Source organism: Aegilops tauschii, chromosome 3 (genome assembly GCF_002575655.3).
Source record: "Aegilops tauschii subsp. strangulata cultivar AL8/78 chromosome 3, Aet v6.0, whole genome shotgun sequence".
In the NCBI taxonomy this organism is placed as follows: domain Eukaryota; kingdom Viridiplantae; phylum Streptophyta; class Magnoliopsida; order Poales; family Poaceae; genus Aegilops; species Aegilops tauschii.
Genome location: NC_053037.3, coordinates 226,200,605 through 226,209,809, shown reverse-complemented (window position 1 = coordinate 226,209,809; position 9,205 = coordinate 226,200,605). Strand labels below are relative to the sequence as shown.

Genomic DNA, 9,205 nt, shown 5'->3' with positions numbered 1-9,205 from the left:
AAATATCCTAGAATCTTCGAATGTCCTTTGAAAAGGACACACATCCTAACACTTATGCAAAATTGATGACTTAGATATGCAACAGACGAAGAAACGTTTTCTTCAATCAATAAAAACTAACACTCTAAGTGTGAAGAAATTAACGAAGAATTTGATTCTTAGAACCCTACGATAATTATACGCAGTGTCTGAAATCATCATTCTTATACGGTGGGTCACGCCATCATCAAAAGTTGAAAATCTTCAATTTAAGTTTTTCCTTATTTTTAAAATTCCTCAGTTGTTCAATTTCTTCAACTTTGCATTGTCTTCGCTCTTTCCGTTGTTGTTCTTCATTGGCACAGAGCTATTCTGTTACTGAGCGATCCGACGAATCTACGGACTAAAAAAGCCCCGACCCCGTCTCCCCGACCTGATCCGGGAACCGCCCCGCCGCCGCGTCCTCCCCCACCCCCAGCGCGCCGCCGCGGCCTTTCCCTCTCCCTGCGCGCCGCCGCGGCCTTCCCCTCCTCCAGCGCGCCGCCGTTGCCTCCCCCTTCCCATAGCGCGCTGCCCCGGCCTCCCCCTACCCCCGGCGCGCCGCCGCACCCACCAACTCCCCCAGCGCTTCGATGCGGCCACCACCTTCCCTCTGCGCCGCCAACGCGGATCCGGCACCCCTGGCCACCGCGGGTCGCCCCGGCCTCCGGCGTTGGCATGCCCGCAGCCACCACCCCTTCCACGGCCTTGGTCCGCCCCCGCCCCAGCTCGCCGGCTTTCCCCGCCCCATCTCTCGCTGGCCGCCCCCACGGCCTTGCGCCGGCCAACCCACCTCCCACCCCTCACACGCCGGCACGACCACACGCCATCACCGCCCGCATGGAAGGCGGCCTCACCCCTCCACCTCCCTCGCCTGCCCCCTTTTCTAACCCAGCTTCGGCCGCTGGCCCTCCCCAACCTACGCTGGCTTCCGCTGCCACACCGCCGTCGTTTCTGTGGCTGCACCACCCCGTCCGTTCACATCCGCCACCCTGGGTCGTTCAATGACCCAGCGGCAAGCCGTTCGACGTCTCAGCTCGAGAGGTGCCCGTCTCAGCTTTTCCCAACCTCCCCTGGACGTTCATGCTCGTTCTCTTCAGTATATTCACTTCAACATCTGGTGCTTCTTCAGTTCATCGTAGTGTGCATTTTCGCTTCATCTTGCAGGTACGATCATTCTCTGCCCATCCCGAAAAAAAAAACGATCATTCTCTGCCCCTGCTAATGTATTTTGTAGTAACTGTAAACAAAAGAGGTAGCACACTGGAACAAAACAGCAGTGAAGAAAGATACCCTATGTTAATTTTGGTCACTCTATTGTTCGTTCCATCACTTGGAGATGTATGCCTGACCATTTTTTCTCAAATTTGGCATTTGTCAAGTTGTGAGGCTACCCATTCGGGTGTTCATTTCATTGGTTAAATGTTGAATTTAGGCTATGAGATTGGTAAGACCATAATCCATGTTCCAGTCTTCAATTGTTATCATGTAGTTCATTACGGTCTTGAGGGGATTTGTGTCCAGAATGGGGGTTTTGATTGCTGCTGGTTGAACCTACTGACAACACAGGTTTTGATTTCTCCTGGTTATGTATCTCATGGTGGTTCACAGGTAGAAGATGGGATATTCAGAGCTAACTTTGTTGTTTTGGTTTGTGGCACTTAGATGGTTTTGAAAATGTTTTGCACAGGTTTTTTCCCCGTGGATCCAGCACCTGTTCCTCGTGACCTGCAGCAGCAGGAGACACAAGGTCACCTCCCGGCGCTGCTGGTCACGTGAACGCCGTCAAAAAATGGTATATTGTCCATAAAAAATAGGTGTTTGCTTATCTATATTCTCTACTGTTGAATTATAGGACAAACCTTTTCTGAAACGAGGTGCTCATGACATCTATTTTAATTTCTGAAACACAAACTAGGTGCTCTCAGTTCAGTACGTGAACAATCATCAGTTCATGAAAAATACATAGTGCAGGATTCGGGGGGTGCCTAGTCCAGCTCCTGCAACCAACACAGGTCGTTGCCCCTTTTGCCACAACGGCAGGAGCACGAACACGAGTGTGGTCGTCCTCAACCAGTTCCTCACGCGGCCTCTGCGCAAGCCCTGCTCATGCATGCTTACACCAAAAGTACAACTCTTGCTACTCTCCTCGTACTTGCACTTGCTTATTTTCTAAGCACTAATCCTATTGCTTCCTCTTGGGGAAAGGGATCCCATGTTGAAGCTATCTTGGTGCTCACACGCTATTTATATTCATCACCATAGTGTACGAAACATATGAAAACCATTCTGGCTTCGGAGAAAATATAACCAGTACATGTGCAATTGCGCGAGAAGTTCCCTTATGAAAGTTCCTTGTAAACAAACCACATGAAAGTTCATCGAGAGAAACTTTGTAAGTTCAAGATGGCTATAGAAAAACTTTGTAGGTTCAGATGGGTATAGAAAACTTTGTAAATTTATTTTCTCAATGTACTTATGATATCCAGTTTCTTTTTTCAGTTCAGTACAATTTCTAAAGTTCATTCAGTTCAATTCTCATTTTTTTCCAGTTTCCTGAGTTCATGGAATTTGACAGTCTTTTGTGTGTATATGCAAGTTCCAGTTTTCCCGTAGATGAAAATTACCCTTGAATGCAATGTGCTAATTGCTCATGTATGATTTTACCCTTATGATTGTGTACAACAATGAAAGGTTTAGATGGCTGAGATTGGTCAAGTTCCTTTCTATTTCAATTGGTGTCCAAACTGCATAACATGTACTTTGCAATGACGGCCGCACATGCCACACGCTACCAGATTCGCCGCCCACAGGGAAGAAGACCTCTACCTATGGCAATGACGGCCGCACATGCCACACGCTACCAGATTCGCCGCCCACAGCTGCAACCCTTCGACCGGCAAGGCTGCCATTTCCCCCACACCCGACGCCGCCTGGGCACCCCGGACAACGAGACCATCGCCTCCCCATGCTCAATCTAGAGTTCTTGTGTGTTTGCATGGTAGGTGCTCGTACAAATGCCCCTAAGGATGCTTTTTTGTATCTAAAAATCAGTCCAGCTGGTAGACATGGAGGTGATTTTTGTATCTAAAATCATATGTGCTTTTCTCTCCAGTTGATTGCTTGTGTTAAAGGAAGCCAGGAGAAGCTACAGGAGAAAATTGTCTATGACCGTGGAGCTATGTATGTGTATGTAATGTCTGCACTACGTGTATGAACAGGAAAGAAAATGTTGTATGTTGATTGATGAAAGTTCAATGTAAAATAATAGTTAACTTGGATAGATTTTTTAGCTCTGGTGTAGCAGTTCAACAGGTATTATATCAGCAATGCATAATGAAGCGCGGAAAAAGTTCAATATGTCTGTTGAGAAATTTGATACCAGTTCAAATAAAAAGATAGCACCGGTCCTTACTCGAGAGACAGTAAGTTTGAGAAAGAAAATGTTATAGCAGTATAATTGAAAGAAAAAAGCAACTTAAAAAAGGAAACACAAGAGATTCATGATTAAAAAAGGTAATAAGTTCAACATGACGTCCCAAATAAGTTTTAAATATGCTCAATGTTTAATTACAAAAATAAGAAACCACCTTTAAGTTCATGCATTACAACCAGAAAAGTACACAACACAAAAATTCAAAGAATAAAAAAAACAAGTTCAATGATTTTTTTTAGCATTTTGTGACTGTAAAATCATGTACGACAACGTCAGTTCAAACCCGCATAGAGATCAGTACGACTACTCTGTTTTTCAGACGAGAAAACAACATGAAAGGTCTCATCGTATTCCAAATTACTCTTCAATGGTTGCGAATTTGAGAAAATGTTCAACATGGCTAAGTTTCGCATTTTTGATATCTTTCCAACGGTATATTATTTGCCCCATTTCGACAAACTTAAAAAAATTGCGTTCAAAATCAATTTTCACCGTATTCAAATTTGAATTTAAAACATGGGGAATTAGAAAAACATTTCTATATGAAAAAGTTGTGCATTTTCCATAGCTTTCCAACGCTGTATCATTTGAGTCGATCCGACAAACCGTTTGCAAAAAAGTGCGAAAATACGTTTCGCCCAGAATTTCACCGTTTTTCAAATTACTTTTAAATCATACAGAATTTGAAAAAACATTAGATATATGGAACATGCGGATTTTCACAAGCTTTCCTACGCCATCTTATTTGCTCAATTCCGACAAACTGTTTGAAAATTGAGTCCAAAATACGATTCACGTTTTCGGTTTTGAAAAAAACGGTTTATTCAAAACTGCTCTTAAAACATAATTTTTTTTGCAAAAATGAATTATAAAATTGTAATGTAGATGTCAAGAGCTTTCCAACGATATATTACACGCCCCGTTTCGATAAAAAAATTGCAAAAAAAATAGAACTAAAGAAGATGATTTTTAACAGAAACAGAAAGCATCAGTTCAAGCGCTCGAATTTCATCAGTTCAGCCGCTTGAATTCATCAGTTCATGTAGGGTAACAGAATAGCCCAGATGAGTTTATGTCCTCTACAGCATTCACTTATTGCTATTTCTTCAAGTTTCTTTTTCTGCTAAGTGAATGTGGTCGGACCCTTCCCCCTCTATGCTAAACTCAACCTAGTCTATTCACAAATTCTTCATGTGCGTTTTATTTGAAACTCGTTCAAAATCTTCATTGTGTCCTTGTTCAGCTGAAGAATTTGCGAACGAAACTTTAAAATTATCTTATATAAATTTTCGGCTTTTTGCTGCTCAAACTGTTCCACATTCCACGATATATTATCCTATTCACCCACGATCGCGCACGATCTCCACCTCTCAGTACGTGGGTGACACATGTCACACGAATGAGAAGGGTCAGGGGCACGTTCGTCCAATTTCCTCGGGCGAGCAGTTTTTCACTTTGGCTATAAATACCCCCCTCCCTTCCTCACTTCATTTTTACTCCGCTCGACCTCGCTCCCTCGCTCGAGCTCTCAAAACTAGCGCCGCCGCTACTTCCATCGTCGCCGGTGAGGAAGAGCATCACTGCCTCGACCTTGTCGCCGTCGTACTTGCGCCGGCTGCGGATTTCTTCACTCAGCCGCCGCCGTAGCTGTCTTCCTCTGCCAAGTTAGGGCGTGGAAGATCTGAACTGACGAACTTCTAAATCTACACCTCACAGTTCATCGTGTTCTTCGTCAAGGGTAAATAAAAGTCCCTTTTACTGCCCTTTTTGATTCTGATGTTCTCTTCAAAATCTTCAAAAGGTGTTTATTCTTCAAATCATCACACACTAAACACCTCACACAACATCTGCTCTTGATCTGTTTCCCTAAGCAACATTTTTCTTCAAGATTCCTCAATTGTGTGGATTTACAATCTATACAACTCTGGAATCTAAGTCAAAGAACGCTTAGTGAAATTCCTCAAGACTCATCTGGTCATATTCCTCAAACTTGTTCTATTTGCAAAAACTTTTGAGAACGCATATGACCTCTCTAAATTCTTCGCAACTATATTCTGTTCACAGGTACACATGTCCGCTGCTGAATCTCTAGGTTCTCATCAACTTAACTCATTTGCAGTGTTCCTCGAAGAAAAGTTGCACACCTCTTTAGAGAATTCTATTGTTCAAATTCCTTAGCTGAAGAAAATGGCTGATGACAAGAAACCTCAAAAGGGAGGAAAGAAATTGGAAGTCAACACAGCGTTTGAAATCCTTGAGGCTATCTATGATGAATATTGCACTATTGATGAGGCCAAACATGGCACGGAGACCAAGAATGAGCGCAAAGTGCGCATCCAAAGAATAGAGAGGAGATGGGCCAGAGAATGGAGGGAATATCGCTATGTTACACCCATGTACATGAAAAAATTCCCTGTACACCCTCCATGCCCAAGACCTCCATTGGCACCTGGCGAAGTGGCTGATCCCTCTAGCATCAGAAGAGGTGAAGAATTTCCAAAGGAATGGGCTAAGCGTCAAGCCAAGCTGGCCAAAGTGGCAGAAGAAGCAGTGAAGAAGTTCAATGAAGATTCTGCTGCTGCTGTTGAGGCCTCTGTTAGCAAGCCTAAGAAGGCCATGCCAAAGAAGCCCGCACACAAGCCCATGGCTTCTGCATCAAAGTCCTCACAGCCAAGCTCATCTTCAATGCCCTCACTGCCTAGCTCCTTAGCAAAGCCCTCACGGCAAATTCCTCAAGCTGCACCAGCTCCTCCAAAGTCCTCAGCTCCTCCTTCCAAATCCTCAGCACCTGCGCATCACGCCTCGTGCCAAAGGACAACAAGCATCTCAATTGCCTCAGGAGCCTCTGTAAGTTCTTCTGCTCCTCCGCATGCTTTAACTAGCCCCACTCTGTTGAAGACTAAGGTCACTGTTGGACGAGGTTCTCGATCAAGTCCTCACAAGAAGCAGGTCGCCTTCCAAGTACCGTCTGATGACGACGAAGCTGATGATGAAGAACTCGCTGAAATCATCAGAGACAGAGAGCAAAGGGCCGCTAGAGCCAAAGGCAACAATGTGCCATTGATGCTGGATCCAAAGCTGATCCTCGACTTCATCGACTTGTGGCACAAGGACCCCAAGACACCTCTACCTGAGATGAATCTCACTCCAGGTCAAAGTCATGTGTTGACTGCCTTCATTGATGAGGAGAAATGGAAATTTGAACTGGGGAGGAAGGTGAAGAAAGCGCAATACAAGAAAGAGCGCTTTCTGAAGCAAAACGTTTTGAAACTTTCACTTGAAGAACTTGTAGCTCTGCAATCAGAGATCAAGAGTCTGAGTGATGAATTTGATCGCTACTATGCTGACTGGCTTGGAGCCAAAGTCAGGTTTTTGAAGTTAACTGAGAAATTCACTACCAATGTTGCAGCCCCAACGCAAAAAGAAATTCCTCAGGCTGAGACATCTGGTCAGCCAACTGAAGAACATGCCAGCACCATTGAAGAAGACCAAGGCTGCTGATGAAACTGCTAGCACCAGGGCTGATGACTGCATTCCAGCCTCTGATGACTCTGCCAGGGCAACCACTAGTGTTGCGCCTGAAGAAACTGTCAGGACAGCTGAAGCTTCAACCGCTGTGCCTGAAGAAACTGATCATGCCAGGGCAACTGCATCAGTTGTGCCTGAAGAAAATGAGCCAATTTCCTCTGCTCCTCCTGCACCTACACCAAGTCCAATTCTTCCTTCTGCATCAGATGCGAAGAAGACCAAGGCTGCGGAGCGTGCATCTGTGGAGAAAAGGAAAGCATCAACTTCATCAGAATCTTCAGCTCTGAAGAAGATAAAGAAATTGACAAGCTCTTTTGAGAATCCTATTGATGTTGTTCCAGTCTCAAGCATGCCATCAAAGGAACTCGTTCCCTTTGGTGAAGACTATGCGATCCCAAGCGGATCTGATGAAGATATTCCTTCTGCTGCTACTTCAGAGCAGTTGATGAAGAAATTGAAGTGGATACAATCCCTTCAACCCCAGTTGTCTCATCGCCCATGCCTCAGTTCATAGCTGAAGAGCCGGCGTTGTAGAAATGAGTGAAGAAGATGAGGATGTGGACATTGGGAGCACAACACCTATGATGAATGATGACTTTTGGGAAAGTCAGCACCCCAATTCTCCTTTGTTCACTCCGTTGCAACAAATTCCTCAGTCCCCTGTGCATACTGAAGTTCAAATGGGCTCTGAAGAACCTCACCCCACTCCGTCTATTCATGACGAGATTCCAGCAACTAGTGCTGATGAAATTGCTGCTGAAGAATTGAAGACCCAGGCTGCCACTGAAGAAGAAACAGAAATTCCTCAGCCTGTGGATCCTGAGATTTCGATTCCTGAGGTTATGATGCAATTGACTGACACTCCTCAGCCCAAGCCAAAGGATCCCTTCTCAAAGAAGCAAAACTTCAAGGCTGATGACTTCTTCCACGAGCACGTATTCTTCACGGACTACAACCCATATGACTCTGCTCGTCTTAGAAGGAAGCGTTTCTGGACTGCCAGCCAAGCCAACTTCTATTCTTCACTGCTTTTCAACAAAGACAAAGTCTTCGACCATGAGCATATTCCTCACGTGGACATGGAATCACTGCCTTGCTTCACGCCAGTCCTCAGTGTTCTTCATGATGTTGGACTGCTCAACTTCAGCACTGATATTGTTGATTGGAACGAAGAGCTAATTCTTTAGTTCTATGCAACGCTGCACATCACAGGCGATGCTGCCGATGTGAGCTCTTGGGTGTTGGACTGGATGACAGAAAATACTCACTTCAAAGCACCGGCCTCTGAACTGCTTCATGCCCTGCCTGTCAGTCCTCCCCTTGAAGGAAATATGCCCTAGAGGCAATAATAAAGTATTATTTATTTCCTTATATCATGATAAATGTTTATTATTCATGCTAGAGTTGTATTAACCGGAAACATAATACATGTGTGAATACATAGACAAACAGAGTGTCACTAGTATGCCTCTACTTGACTAGCTCGTTAATCAAAGATGGTTATGTTTCCTAGCCATAGACATGAGTTGTCATTTGATTAACGGGATCACCTCATTAGGAGAATGACGTGATTGACTTGACCCATTCCGTTAGCTTAGCACTCGATCGTTTAGTATGTTGCTATTGCTTTCTTCATGACTTATACATGTTGCTATGACTATGAGATTATGCAACTCCCGTTTACCGAAGGAACACTTTGTGTGCTACCAAACGTCACAACGTAACTGGGTGATTATAAAGGTGCTCTACAAGTGTCTCCAAAGGTACTTGTTGGGTTGGCGTATTTCGAGATTAGGATTTGTCACTCCGATTGTCGGAGAGGTATCTCTAGGCCCACTCGGTAATGCACATCACCATAAGCCTTGCAAGCATTGTGACTAATGAGTTAGTTGCGGGATGATGTATTACGGAACGAGTAAAGAGACTTGCCGGTAACGAGATTGAACTAGGTATCGAGATACCGACGATCGAATCTCGGGCAAGTAACATACCGATGACAAAGGGAACAACGTATGTTGTTATGCGGTCTGACCGATAAAGATCTTCGTAGAATATGTGGGAACCAATATGAGCATCCAGGTTCCGCTATTGGTTATTGACCGGAGAGGTGTCTCGGTCATGTCTACATAGTTCTCGAACCCGTAGGGTCCGCACGCTTAAAGTTACGATGACAGTTATAATACGAGTTTATATGTTTTGATGTACCGAAGGTTGTTCGGAGTC

At 44.6% G+C, this 9,205-nt stretch overlaps 1 long non-coding RNA gene across 1 annotated transcript; it reads left to right on the top strand.

Moving 5' to 3' along the window:
* The first annotated feature begins 886 nt into the window (after positions 1 to 886).
* Positions 887 to 3,378, top strand: LOC109738936 (uncharacterized). The gene is made up of 6 exons (XR_012204794.1): positions 887 to 1,062; positions 1,151 to 1,185; positions 1,709 to 1,813; positions 1,937 to 2,146; positions 2,817 to 3,019; positions 3,134 to 3,378. It is a non-coding gene; the product is annotated as an uncharacterized lncRNA (long non-coding RNA).
* The last annotated feature ends 5,827 nt before the right edge of the window (positions 3,379 to 9,205 follow it).